Source organism: Sminthopsis crassicaudata, chromosome 1 (assembly GCF_048593235.1).
Source record: "Sminthopsis crassicaudata isolate SCR6 chromosome 1, ASM4859323v1, whole genome shotgun sequence".
NCBI classification, from domain to species: domain Eukaryota; kingdom Metazoa; phylum Chordata; class Mammalia; order Dasyuromorphia; family Dasyuridae; genus Sminthopsis; species Sminthopsis crassicaudata.
Window position 1 is genome coordinate 623086678 of NC_133617.1, and position 14517 is coordinate 623101194.

At 33.3% G+C, this 14517-nt stretch overlaps 1 protein-coding gene across 1 annotated transcript in view; it reads right to left on the reverse strand.

Annotated features, from left to right (window-relative positions):
- Window positions 1-14517, reverse strand: part of WDR70 (WD repeat domain 70) — a 295974-nt gene that overhangs the window by 132147 nt on the left and 149310 nt on the right.

The following is a 14517-nucleotide window of genomic DNA, read 5'->3' on the forward strand; positions in this document are numbered from 1 at the left end:
TTTAGTTAACTGATTCCTGAACGTTAGTTTCTATTGCCTTTCTAATAAACAAAAGATGAAATCCTAATTTTAGTCACCTGTCTTTTATCTTTTATATATCAAAAACATAAACAAAAACAAACTTGAAGTTGTCTTGTGCTGATTTACTGTTTCGTAGTATGCCCATATAGCAGAGGAAGATGATGACAAGAATCATAACAACAATAATATGAATGATAATAAGCACTTAAGAGTTTGCAAAGCTATTAAAACTTATCATCTCCTTTTATCCTTACAACTGGAAGGGAGATGCTATTATGATGCACATTTTTTAAGAGACAATGAAACTGAGGCAAACAGAGTTAAGTGGTTTGCCCAGGGTCCTACAGCTAATAAGTTCAGAGGAGATTTAAACGCAGGTCTCCCTGACTTGAGATTCATTGCTTATATCAATATTGTACATAAACTCAGCCAATATCATTTCTAAGTTGCTGACTTTTAAGTCTTCAGTCGAGAGGCCCTTCATAAGTATCACTGTTTGGCTTCCTGAAAAGCTAAAAGAACATTAAACCACCAAAACACTGAACAACCTCACAATCTCCCCAGCACATCTATGGCATGGGTATACAAATCAGACTAGTAGAGTATCAAAATTGGATTCAGGAGGGGGAATTACTAGCTTTTCAAATCCAAGTGTAAAATAAGAATTCACATAGAGTTTGCTAGTGATTAACTGTAGTATGATTTTACTGCTCTGAATCTCTGAACCAGTGCCCAAAAAACGGATGGTAAAGTGTGAGGTCATTAGGTGTCTGTCAAAACATTTTATGTTGAAGTCCACATATTTTGAAAGCTGAAATGAAATCTGGTCTTATAAAATTAAAAGTTTCATAAACAATGATTTAAAAATAGAAGTATGATCTACCCAGGCCTTTCTGGCCACAAAAATGAAAACATGGAAAAGACAAGAACAAGATACAGGTGGAATCATTGTACTGCCCCAAGCACAAATGTTTTCTGTCTCTAGAGTTTTGAATTCTTTCCAGAAAAAAATTCAAAAAACTTCTAGCAGCATGTATTGCCTAAAAACATCTCTGCTTCTGGCAGAAGTCAAGGAAAGTATTAATTTTGTATGGAAATCACTTAAGAGCTAGTGGCTTAATTTTTCTCCAAAGACTACACAAATAATTTTGGTGATGTAAGAAACTAAAATTAATTGCATCTTCCAGCATAACAAATGCAACCAAGAAAGTCCACAAAAAAGGACTAAGTATTGAAGAGCAAATAAAATCTCCATTTGAAGTCACAGGGGCTGTACTCAAATAGGTACTTCCTACTTCTTGAACCTCAGGCAAGTTGCCTCCTTTGTGTTTCACTTTTCCAATTTATAATATTAGGAGGTTAAAACTGGATGACATCTAAGGCGCTTCAATCTTTAGAATATATGATTAATTCCTATGAGAAAAACAGTAAAACTTTCTGTCAGAGCCCATAAACAGAACTGTTGGAAAGTCAAACTCTGCTAGATTTCCTTTATATATGTATGCCTCTCATGATCATCAAGGTAGTGAGTTCACCACCCAATCCTTACTCAAAAAAAAAAAAAAAAGTTACTGCCTCAATTATCCATAAAAGATAGACAGAATACAAGTTCCATCATAATATTTAGAAATTTTCTCATGCCTAAATGCAAATTAAGACAACTCTGAGATACCACTTCACACTTTTCAGAGTGGCTAAAATAGCAGGAAATCCAATGACAAATATTAGAGAGGATGTGGAAAAACTGGAACACTACTACATTGTTGATGAAGTTATGAACTGATCCAACCATTCTGGAGAGCAATTCAGAACTATGCCCAAAGGGCTATAAAACTGTGCATAGTTTTGATCCAATTCTATTGGGTCTATATCCCAAAGAGATCATAAAAAAGGGAAAGGGACCCACATATGCAAAAAATGTTTGTAGCAGCCCTTTCCATAGTAGCAAGGAACTGGAAACTGAACAGATGTCCATCAATTGGGGAATAGCTAAATAAGCTATGGTATATGAATGTAATGGAAATGTTCTATAAGAAAAAATCATCAGGATGATTTCAGAAAGGCCTGGGGAAATTTACATGAACTGATACTAAGTGAAATGAGTAGAACCAAGAGATCACTGTATATAGCAACAAGATTATGTGATAATCAACTGTGATGGACTTGATTCTTTTTAACAGTAAGGTGATTCAGGATATCCCAACAGACTTGTGATGGAGAGAGGCATCAGCATCCAGAGAGAGGACTATGGGGATTGAATGTGGATCACATAATACTTTCACTTTTTGTTGTTGTTGTTTGCCTGCTTGTTTTTCTCTTTCTCATTTTTTTTTCTTTTGATCTGATTTTTTTTGTGCAGCATGATAAATGTGGAAATATGTATAGAAGACTTACATATGTTTAATCTATATTGGATTACTTGCTATCTAGGGGAGGGGAGAAAGGACAAGGAGGGAGAAAAATATGGAACACAAGGTTTTGCAGGGGTGAATGTTGAAAACTATCTTTGCATGTATTTTAAAAATAAAGAAAAAAAAAAGAAATTTGCTCATGTTTTGATTTGGCACAAAGATCTTGAGATACCCAATCAGTTTTTCAAGTCTTATAAAAATATAGAGAGAATTAAGATAAAAAATTATACCTTGATGAAGGAAACAGATATTATACATACATGTAATGATCTATTCAATCCTTTAAAAATTAATAATTTAAATAGTCCTGGAAAAGAATTTATCAAAGAAACAGATGAAGGACAGTGATGAAAAGCCAATTACAGTAAGAAAAAAATTTTAATTTCAAATTTAAATTCAAATTCCATTTTATTTTCAAGGACCTGTGAATTTATCATGTGGGAGCTTCTTTTCATGAACACAGGGACACTTTTAATAGTTGCTACTGTTAAAGAAATTCATCTTCTGATAATCAATCTGGTGATAAATCTTTCCAAATTTATCTACATTCTTATATTCTTCTAGAGGTATCATTCCTTTGCTAATTCAATATTTAAATTTTTTCTATTCTAATTAGGCCTGCTAGGGCACCCAAGAATGGTCATCCTGGAATCCAAGATCAACTCTACCTCTCTGCCACAGGAGATATAAAAGTAGGGCTATGATAATTTACCAATTTTCCTATCTCACAAAAATCACTCAATGTCAGAATAAATATCCTATGAGCCTATGATCTATATCTCTCCATAGAGCTAGCAAACAAGGTATGAAAGAAGTCTTCTAAGATATCATTAAAAGCTGGGTAAACTATAACTTGTATTTTCCTTGATATATCAGAATAATAATCCTGTCCAAAAAAGGAAATGAGCAACTTGGATAAAAATTGTTCCTAAAATATTGCTGACTATAATCAGATTCTTTTTCTAGTCACCAACCATCCTTTTAATCATATATATCGTTAGGAATCAAAATTAAACACATCATACATGCTACAGATTCTATTCTCTTCTCCTACTTGAAAAGAGGGGAAAGATAGCCCTTTCTCTAGTCTTGTAATATTTCTCCCAGTCCCCATGATTTTTCAAAAATCACTGACAGTATATCAGCAATCACATTTACCAGTTCTTTCTATACCAAATGATACAATACCTTTAGGTCTGATGATCTGAACTCAACAAAAGATTCTAGGGGGCATATTACTATCTTGACCTTTATTAATGTCAAAATACAAATGATTCTGTTAGGAATTAGAATCAAAGACTTTACTATATAGTTTTTTGCTTTGTTGGTTACTTCAAAATTGTGACTTCAAATCAAATTAATACTTTTCTACCATTACTTATTAGTGATTGAGATGTTTTACTTCTTAAAAGCTTGTTCACAAAATGAGAAAGAACCATTAGCATCAACAATTAACTCTGATATATCAGAGAACATGCAAAGAAAATACCCACAAGGTAAATGCTTAATAAATGTTGCCAGAATTGAATTTGTATACATTATCTCATTTACTCCTCATAACAACCTTACCTTACTAGGACACTGCATAGTCAAACAATGTACAAAATAACAAAAAATATCACAAGTTACTACTAACTTAAATAAGAAAAAAAGGGGGGATAGATAGGAAATCCTCTTGAGGTTCTATGTGAAAATAACAAATAATGCTTGTAAGACAAATAAATTGTGGACAGGTAAGAGTCTAAGGGACTTGCTTAGGTCCTGGGCCATTCTGGTAACTCAAATTTCCCTTAGGGACAATAAGGCAAAATACACAGTTATTCTTTATGTCCAGTAGCCTAAACCATACCTCCAGCAATAGACTAGACTGGAGATGATGAAGGCCTGAACTAGGTGATGGTTCTGTGACTGGCGTGCAGGGGACAGATGCCTATAGAGAACAGCAAAAGCAAAGATTTTAGATTTTAAAACTGACTGAATATGAAGAGTGAGGGAAAAGGAATTTTTTAGGATGACTCTAATATCATGAACCTAGGTGAACAGAAGGATGATGATGCCTTTAAAAGAAATAAGAAAATCAGAAAGAGAAGGAGAAAAGGAAAGGAGTTTTATAGAGTTTGAGATGCCTACAAAGAGTCTAATTGGAAATGTCCAATAGGCAACTGGGGATGCAGGACTGGAGATCATGGAACTAGGACTAGATGGAGAAGTCATGGAGAGAGCCATTAGGTAAATCCATAGGAATTGATGAAATTATCAATACAGAATAAAAAAAGGGAAAAACAAGAGGGTCCAAGACAGAAAAAGTACTTACTGGGTATTGAACAGAAGAGGCCTTTCAATTTGGAGATGCTACCTAAAAATTCTTTGTTTCTACAATCAACCATTTGACTCCTCAATCCCCACAGATAGATACAGGGAATGAATCTTCTCTTCTTTGAGTAGTGCACTCTTCCTTTACTAGCCACCTCTTAATTTTTAAGATATTCTTATTACGCATAAGAGCAAAAAAACCGAACAAACAAGCATGTATACACACACACACACACACACACACACACACACACACACACACACACTGATATGGCCTTCAAAAGAAAAAGAAAAAATGTAAAAGAAATACAATTTGTTCATAAATAATATGTAGAACAGCTTACAGTCCAACTGTATGAATATGAACTTATTAGTACATGATATTTTTGCATAAAGCTACAAAGTTCCATATGAGCTACACTGTCTAGTGAGCTGATAACATTTAGGAAGCACAGAATAAGACTGATAAAATAAATCCTTAATAAATCAGCACCTGATATCTTTATCCTGTCCCATGAGGGTTCATTTCAGCTTTTTAGGAAAATTTCTCACTGGACACTGAAAATTATAATCTAGTTATCTAAGAAACTATTTTATTGAAGGATTATAGACTTGGTGTATGTTAATTCTTCCAGGGAAATTCAAATAACTTCTAAACAGAAGATTCGACATCTGTAAGGCAGATTTCTTTCTTTCTTTTTTTTTTTTTTTTTTTCTTTTAAAGTGCCAAAGAATGATTCAGGCAAAGTTGAAAATGAGATATTCTTTTGGAGAGACAATGGGAAGATTCCATGTGGAGTAAGAAATTCAATAGTGCTTAATCAAGCAAAGTAATGAGATCTGTATTAAATCTAAAGTATATCAGAAAAGTACATATTTTTAAATATTTCTCATTAAAAAATATTGAGAGCAAGAACACAAAAATGTTAATGCTACAACATATACTGCACAAATCAGAATTATACAGTTCAGTCCTCTCAATACACAGATGAGGAAACTGAGGACCAGAAGATAAGGTGTTTTAACTAAAGTCATACAATAAATTAATAGCAGGGTAAAGGCAACTGCATCTCCTGATAGGTCCAAAATTCTGGACATAATGACATGCTATCTTTACTCAAAGGATTATCCATAAAGAATAAGGAATACTGAAATCCAACTACTTGAGGTTGAACAGAAAATTGAATTCATATTAATTTCAAATAGAAACAAATGGGTTAATCAACTGATGCTTATGTATGTCTACGTGTACATGTATATACATGTGTACACACACATCTTCATGTGTGTATTATTACACACATATTCTCATATATTATCATTGGAGAAGTGTATTTTCTCAACAATAATCTACAGTTTAACATCTTGTGACCCACTAAAATGAGGAGAGTCACAATAATCAATGCAGGCAACTTTCAATAACAGAATTAAATTTTTTCTTTACCTAGAAACATTGAATTAAAAATAATAATACTTTTCTTAAGAGAAAAATATTCCTGTGTCTTAGATCCTCTTTAAAGCTTAGTAAGAAGTAAAGTTAACTATTATTAACTTTATATTTCTGGATCAAAGATTTCTGTGTCAAAAAGCATGGACATTTTATTCCAAATTTCTAGAAAAATACAATTTCAAATTATATTGTACAAAGATAGTACCAAAGGATTATCATTATGCATCTCACCCTCACCTTTGAACTACCTTTCATAACATATACTCTTTAGAGCTAAGTTATTTTGCATATCAATTACAGGGTAACATAATTACAGAGTAAAAAATAGTAATAATTGTTCAAAAATGAATTTTTTATTCCACACTCTCCATATATAGTCCTTTTCACATAGTAGGTTATAAAGAAGGCCAATATATGTCATGAACCCTATTTTATAGATGGAGAAACTATATCTAAGAAAGGTACTAACTCATACATGGGAGGAAGGAGAGGAGACGGGAACCCGAACCCTAGTCTTCTGATTCTAAATCTGTGGCACTTTCCAATGCCCACATCATTACTTCTCATTAAGATTTTAAAAGAGGAAGATTTTTTTTTAAGACTTAGTTTTACAGATGCCACCTCTTTTTACATCACATTCATTTCTAAATGTATCCTTAATCATTTACCTGTCCAACAAACCATCCTTTGTAACAGTTTAAGAAAAATAGGGAAAAAAAAAAAAAGTAGTTCAGTAAGATCAATCAATACACTGAACAGGTTTGAAAAGTATATGTAATATTCCATACCATAATTACCAATATCTGCAATGAAAAGAGGAGAGGAAATACATTTTTTCAACATTCATCTAGGGCCAAACTTGGTGAGTTTCATTTTTGATATTCTTTCCACTTAACATTATTAGAATTATTCTCCATATTGTTTTCCTTGATCTCTCAAAATTCTTCATACTTATTATGACCAATGTAACATGTGCCATAATTTCTATAGCCTTTCTCAATGGCTTAAAAACACTGATTCTTTTTTCAGTTCTGGGTTACCACCAGAAATGCTGTTATGAATATTTTGATATATATATGGCCTTTAATTTTATATTTAATCCTTTGGAGTATATGATTAGCAATAAGATATCTGAGTCAAAGATCATGGACGTTTTAGTCCAAATTTCTAGAAAAACAAAATTTCAAAGTATATCATACAAATAAGGTATTATCATTAAGCCACCTCAGGTCAAAAGAGTTAAGTGATTTGACCAAAATCATATAAGTACTTGTCACAGGACAATATAAACAAATGCTGTAGGTAATTGGAAATGGAGTTCCATTCCATCCAATGGAATTCCTAGAAATCTAAGAATCATTAAAATAACTTAGAAGATGATGAAATTACAAAATTATACACTAAAAAGGGAAAAGAAAAGAGAACCCAGGACACAGTTTTTGGGGATGCCAAAGCTTTGAATTGATATGAATGAAGATCTAGCAAAGGAAAGAAAGGAGAAACAATAAGAAAGGTAGAAGGAAAATCAGAACAGAAAAATGTCATAAACACTTAGAAAAAATTATGCAATAAGAAAATTCACAGGTGAGAGATAACCAGCCACATAAATGACAAATGCATAGAATAACATTACTTGTGTACATATTTATGCCCAATATGTTATATCATTTATAAAAAAAGATAAAGTCATTAATTGAATGAACCATTCTTTCACTATTTTGCCCTGTATACAGATCATAAATTAGTCAAAGAGAGACTGCCATTTATTTAAAGGAACTGTAATTCATTTCATACAAATATACCCAGAAGACTACTTTTAAGAAAGTCTAAGTGAGGGCAGCTAGATGGTACAGTGGATAGAGCCACCAGCTTTAAGTCAGAAGGACCCGAGTTCAAATCAGACCTCAGACACTTAATACTTCCTAGTTATGTGACTTAATCCCAATTGCCTTAGCAAAAAAAAAAAAAAAAAAAAAGAAAAGAAAAGAAAAGAAAAGAAAGAAAGTCTAAGTAATAGAAAAACTTAGTAGCACTCTTTATGATAACAGTAATTCAATGAAACAGTAGATAGCTCAGTGTACCTGGACTCAAAAAGACCTAAACTGAAACAGAGCCTCAGAAATGTATTAGCTTTGTAACTTTGGACAAGGCACTTTTAAGTCAGCCTTAGTTTCCTCATCTGCAAATTTAATAAAGTAATAGCATCTATCCTCCCGAGTTGTCTTGAGGATAAAATGAAATAACATGTAATGTTCTTATTTGATTTTCTTGGAGGTCTCTGTTTTGGTTTTCTTGGGGTCTCTGGGTTCTTGGGAGCAGCCCTCGTTTCAGTTCAGTAATCACCACAAGTATAACCAGGTGTTAAAGTCCAAATCCTTTATTGTCTCTTTCAAAGTCTTGTCTCCTTTCCTAGGGCCTGGTTAGCTTTCTTTAAAAGCCTATTTCTTTCCAAGATAGGTTCCAAGAGCTTGAGCTTGAACTCCTGCCATCAGTCCTTTACCTTCTCTCCAAATGTCAATCGTGGCTAAGGCTCCTAGCTTATACCATTATATCACTAGAAAACCATTATTTGTCGTAGGATTAAATCAATGCTAAACTAGATTTAACCACTGTCTCCTCAATTCCACTTAGTATCTTGTTTCAAGTTCTGACCTATAACATTTCCCACTTTCTCTTGTTTTTAGAACATAGGTGGTCATGACCTCCCTGACTTCTCAAGGAGGTGAGCATACCAAAAAAGGAATGATCACACCTTTCCCAACATCTCAGGAAGGGAGATGAAAATACCAAAGGAAATAGGAAATCAAATCAGATTAGCGAATTTCTGAAGGGGCTCGCTTGAAACAGGAATACATAAATCCATCCATATGGGATGGATTACACATAATTACATAAATTACATAAGCACATAGTAACACAGGCTAGTAGTGATGTAACAACATGAATCAACAAGAGGAATTAGACATGTCCATAAGTCCTAGAAATAGTCCAAAAGGAATCTACTGTCCATTACTTCATGTGCCAGGAATCCAATAATTCCTGCAAGTTTTGAAGTGCTGAAATAGTCTTATTAACAATTTTTCATCTCTGGGAATACAATGATTCCTGCTGGTTTTAAAGTTCTGTAACAGTCTCATTATCAGCCATGTTCTTTCAGTATCAGATGTTTTTTAGGTCTTCTCCTTTGTTTCGAGGTTTTTCCTCTCTGTCTTTCTCCTGGTGCTCATTGGCATCCATTTGTTTCCTTCTCCATTTGTAGGTGCCAGCAAACCCTCATCCCCCCAATTAACCTATTTGGTCCCTTCTATTTTACCACTTTCTAAATCTCTCCCTATTATCTGGCAATTACACTGGAGCTGTTCACACTGGACATGGCCCTTCTGTTGGGTTAAAAAAGCCTGTATTCCCCCCAATTGTAATCCCTTTTTGCTATCTGATTGCTTTTCTGCTGATTGAATCCCTTTCTCCCATTTGATTGCTTTTTTGCTGATTGATTACATCAGAATCTTGAACTTCTAAAGGTGTAATATCTTGGACCTGCTTCTCATTTTGTGGGTCAATCTACATTCTGAGGCCCAGTGGAAACCTTAGTTGCATTTTGAACATAGGGTTTTAGGTCTTCTCTCACCCTGTCCTCTCTATATAATTGAGCTCTAAGATGCTCAATTTTTCCATACTGAAAGCATCGACAAGTCCCGTGTTCATCACCATAGTCTGGGTATAATAAGCATTTTTGCCTACTGTGGCACAGCGTCTTATGAACTCCTCTAAAGGAGCGTCTTTGTGTAGTCCCCATATAATTCTTCTGCAAATCTCATTAGCATTTTCCTTAGCCAGCTATCTTATCATGATTCTTATAGCTGCATTTTTTTCAATAGTTCTTGTGATAGTTGTTTGCAAACATCTCACAAAATAAGCAAAGGGTTCATTGGGACCTTGCTCTATTTTTGTGAAGGCTTCTCCTCGATCTTTTCCTGGGAGGGAATCCCAAGCTTTTATAGCAGCAGTAGCAATTTGCTCATACGTTGCTACAGAGTAATTAAACCATGCTGAATTGTCTTCATTTTGACCTTCACCTGCTAGTTGATCAAAGGGTACTGGAGTATTAATTCCAGTTTGCTTATTGCGTTGGGCTTGAATCCTACATAATTCATGATACTCCTAAAAACCACAACAAGTTTTGTCCCAGTTCTAAACATATCCTTGCATAGATTTCCAATCACTAGGGGTTAAGATTTCATAAGTCAAATTCTCTAGTAACATTTTAACATAAGATGATGTAGCCCCATAAAGAGTGCAATCCTTTTTCAAAGTCTTCATATTTTCCAGATTAAAAGGAGTGTATCTTCTTCATTGTTGATCTGAAGAGTCAAGCTCTTCAATCACAGAATATGCATTTATTAAATCAGATATATCTTGTCCTTTTTTTGCCTTAACCAGTGCCTTTTGTAATCTTGTCATAGGCTGCTTCACAGGTGGTGCTGATTGTGTTACTGCCTCTCCCCCTATGAAGGGTTAATTGAGGGGGAGGGTCATGAGATGGGGAATGCCCTAATGGCTTCTGCTATGAAGCACCACACTCAGAATTGTACTTAATTCTATTCTTATCTGATTCTTCCTCCTTTTCACCTAGTTTGTCTGCATTCTCCCTCTCTTGATCTTTCTTCTTTTTCCTTATTCTATAACTTATATAATTTTCTAAAGCCAGTTGTATTAAGTCATATGCATAAAGTGTTTCTTTGGAAATTGAATCAGGTCCATTATCATTGTAATATTCACATAGTTGCTCTCCCACTAATTTCCATTCATCTGAATCTAATTATTTTTCCTTAAGAGAACCAAGGAGATATATACTGTTTCTAAAAGTTCAATGATCTGCTCCCAAGTTACAATTAAACCTTGATTTTTTATCAGTCTGACCAAGCTTTCCACACATTTTCCTTTAGGTGGAGAAATCTCCTTTCTAAACATTTGTCCCATTTTAACTGGAATACTACTTTAGCCCTTTGCAAAGTTTCCTTCTTGTACTTACCCTAATTTCTGGGTCATACATGAAGGTTCTTGGCCCCATATTGGGCGTCAAAATGTAATGTTCTTATCAGATTTTCTTGGAGGTCTCTGCTTCGGTTTTCTTGGGGTCTCTCCTTGATTCCGAGAGCTTGAGCTCCTGCCGCCAGTCCTTTGCCTTCTCTCTGAGTGTCAATTCTGGCTAAGGCTCTTAGCTTACATGCTGCACACTGAGCATACAGCCATCATTATATCACTAAGAAACCATTATTTGTTGTAGGATTAAATCCATGCTAAACTAGATTTAACCATTGTCTCCTCAATTCCACTTAGTACCTTGTTTCAAGTTCTGGCCCATAACAATAACATTTGCAAAATGCTTTACAAGAATTATATAAATGTTATTTGAAGTTTATTCAAGGAAATTCCAATACACTTGTGATGGAAAGAACCATCCACATCCAAAGAGAAGGCTATAGAGACTGAATATGTATCACAGCATAGTATTTTTACCTTTTTTTGTTGCTATTTGTTTGCTTGGTTTTTTCTTTCTCACTTTTTCCCTTTCTGATCTGATTTTTCTACACAGCATGATAAATGTGGAAATATATTTACAAGAATTGCATTTGTTTAACCTGTATTAGATTACTTGCTGTCCAGAGGAAAAGGAAGTAAGGGAGGGAGAAAAACTTGGAACACAAGGTTTTGCAAGGATGAATGCTGAAAACTATTTTTGCATATATTTTGAAAAACAAAAAGCTGTTTTTATTAAAAATAAATATATAAACATGTTACTGTTAACAAACTTTAGTAGCATTAATAATAGTAATAGCTAACATCTATATAAAGCTTACTATGTGTTATATGCTGTGGCAGGAAGAATATATACCATAATTAAAATTTTCTTGTATAAATAAAGAATTAGATGATTAGATATGAGATATAGATGCTATTATTCAATTAATTTTGCAAATGAGAAAATTAAGGCTGACTTATATGACTTGTCCAGGGCCACAAAACTAATAAGTTTCTGAGGCACTATTTAAATTCAGGTCTTCCTGCCTCAGGTTCAAAGCTCGATTTACTTCATTGCATCTATCTACATTGCATCTAAAGTATGAAAATATGCAAAATGCAAATATTATTGTACAGTAAGAAGCAATGAATATAAGAAATTCAGAGAAACATCGGACAATGTATATGAGGTCTTTTAGGACAAAGAAATATGAACTAGGAGAATTATATATACAATAATTCAACAATGCAAATGAAAACAATATTAAAAAGTAAAGAAACAGATTAATGACCTTTTCTAACACTATTTACTAAGGATAAATAATGAAACACACTTTGTTCCACAAATGCAGATTAAGCTGTCAGCTAAAATTGTCCTGATGTTTCACTTAACTATTTTTCTTTTTGATAAAGAAAGGTTTAATTGGTTGGAGGTGAGGGGAAAAAGATTGACATCAGGAAATGTCGATGGTACTTACAGTCTAAAAAACTAAAAAAGGGGCGGGGGAGAGATACCTCACCTTGCAAGATTTTCCATTTTAAATAAGAATAATGAATATGAAAAGTTTAGAATTCATTTGTGAGAACAAAATTTAAGTCTAATGAAAATGAGCAATCTTCATATAAATTCCCTAATCTACTTAGTATCTAAGTAATGTAGACTATTTTCATCAAAATAATTTAAATGTTTATATACTTGGGGCCCAGTGAAATCTCATATTTGCAATCTTAAAAAATATCATTAGGTTTAAGCTTTGAAAATAGGCTATAGTGTATATTATTTTTAACTTTTTTAAACTTTTTTATTTTAAACAAATATAAAATGGGAAAAGATACACATCTACAAACATAACCTATATAGACATACATATATATGTAGATATAAATGCATATACATACTCACATATATCTATGAAAAAAAACAAACTATGTTTATTTCTGTCTCTCTGAAAGTAGATAGCATTTTCCTTCATAGGTATTTCCATGTTTTTCTAAATCAACCAGCTCATCATTTCCTCCACCAGAGCAATATTCCAACCCAATCACATCCTATCTTGGAAATTGACTACAATAGCTTTTTTCCAATTTTCTATATTTCTTCTTGGCTACACAAGCTTTATTTATACAAGAAAATTTTAATTATGATATATATTCTTCCTGCCACAGTACATAAGGTATCATTTTGGCAAGAGAAACTAAATTATTTGGCTAATCCAGAAACAGTGAATTTATATTAATATTAAGGAATTTGCGTTTTTGGACTTCGAATATTAGAAAAAAAAAGGATCTAAATTTTTGGACTCTAAATCATTTGTTTACTGAGTCAACAGAATAACATTTCTTGAGTTTTGGAATTAAAAAAAATAATTAATATTTGAAATTCTTCATCTTATTTTATCATTTGATCAAAGCCAGTAGGTGACTGTCAGTAAAGTTTAAACTCTGAAGGTTTTTTGAAAAGGTTTCATGTGTGGAACAAATGGAAGACATGTCATTCATGGCTACTGCCCAAGGGCCAGCATAGTTAAGCTCAGGAATTTAGCTACAGGTTCATTGCAGGATGGTGAGATTTGTGGTCACAGCACAAGAATATTGTCTGTAAAATCATAGAACACATTTATCTGAATCTATGGAAGACTATCCATACCAATAAAAATCACAGATCAGATCACTGAAATATAATAGTTTAAAGGTCGTCAGCTTAGAAACTATGAATCCAATGGAAAATCATGGAAATGCCCCAGCCTAAGTCTTTTGGAAGAATGTGTATGTGAGCAAATCTATTATATGCTCAAAAACTTAACTCCTGACTTGTTGACATTTTGAAAAGGTCAAAACTGTAAATTCACAGTCATGACTACATTGCAAAATAAATGACAGTTAATGTTTACTTGTCACTGGAAGATGGACAAGTCTCTTAACTACTCTGAATCTGTTTCCTCCTTTGTGGAATAAGAATGATACACTGATCATTTGCCTTACAATGTTGCAAAAAAGATAAAATGAGATATGAGATAAAGCATGTGAAATACCTTATGAACCGTTAAATATTTCATATACACACACATATATGTATACATACACACACAAACACACACATATACAATTATTATTATTCCTGAGGAATCCAAAGAATCTGTTGTTTCTAAATAGATTTGTCCTTCATTGCTTCATTGTAGCAAAAAAAATCTGAAAGATAGCTTTAACATTATAATATATTCAGAGCTAGCTGAATGGAAATACATTGTAGCTATCGTGTGGGGAGCACATGGGACACCAAAGGGGTTGTACTCTTTGCCA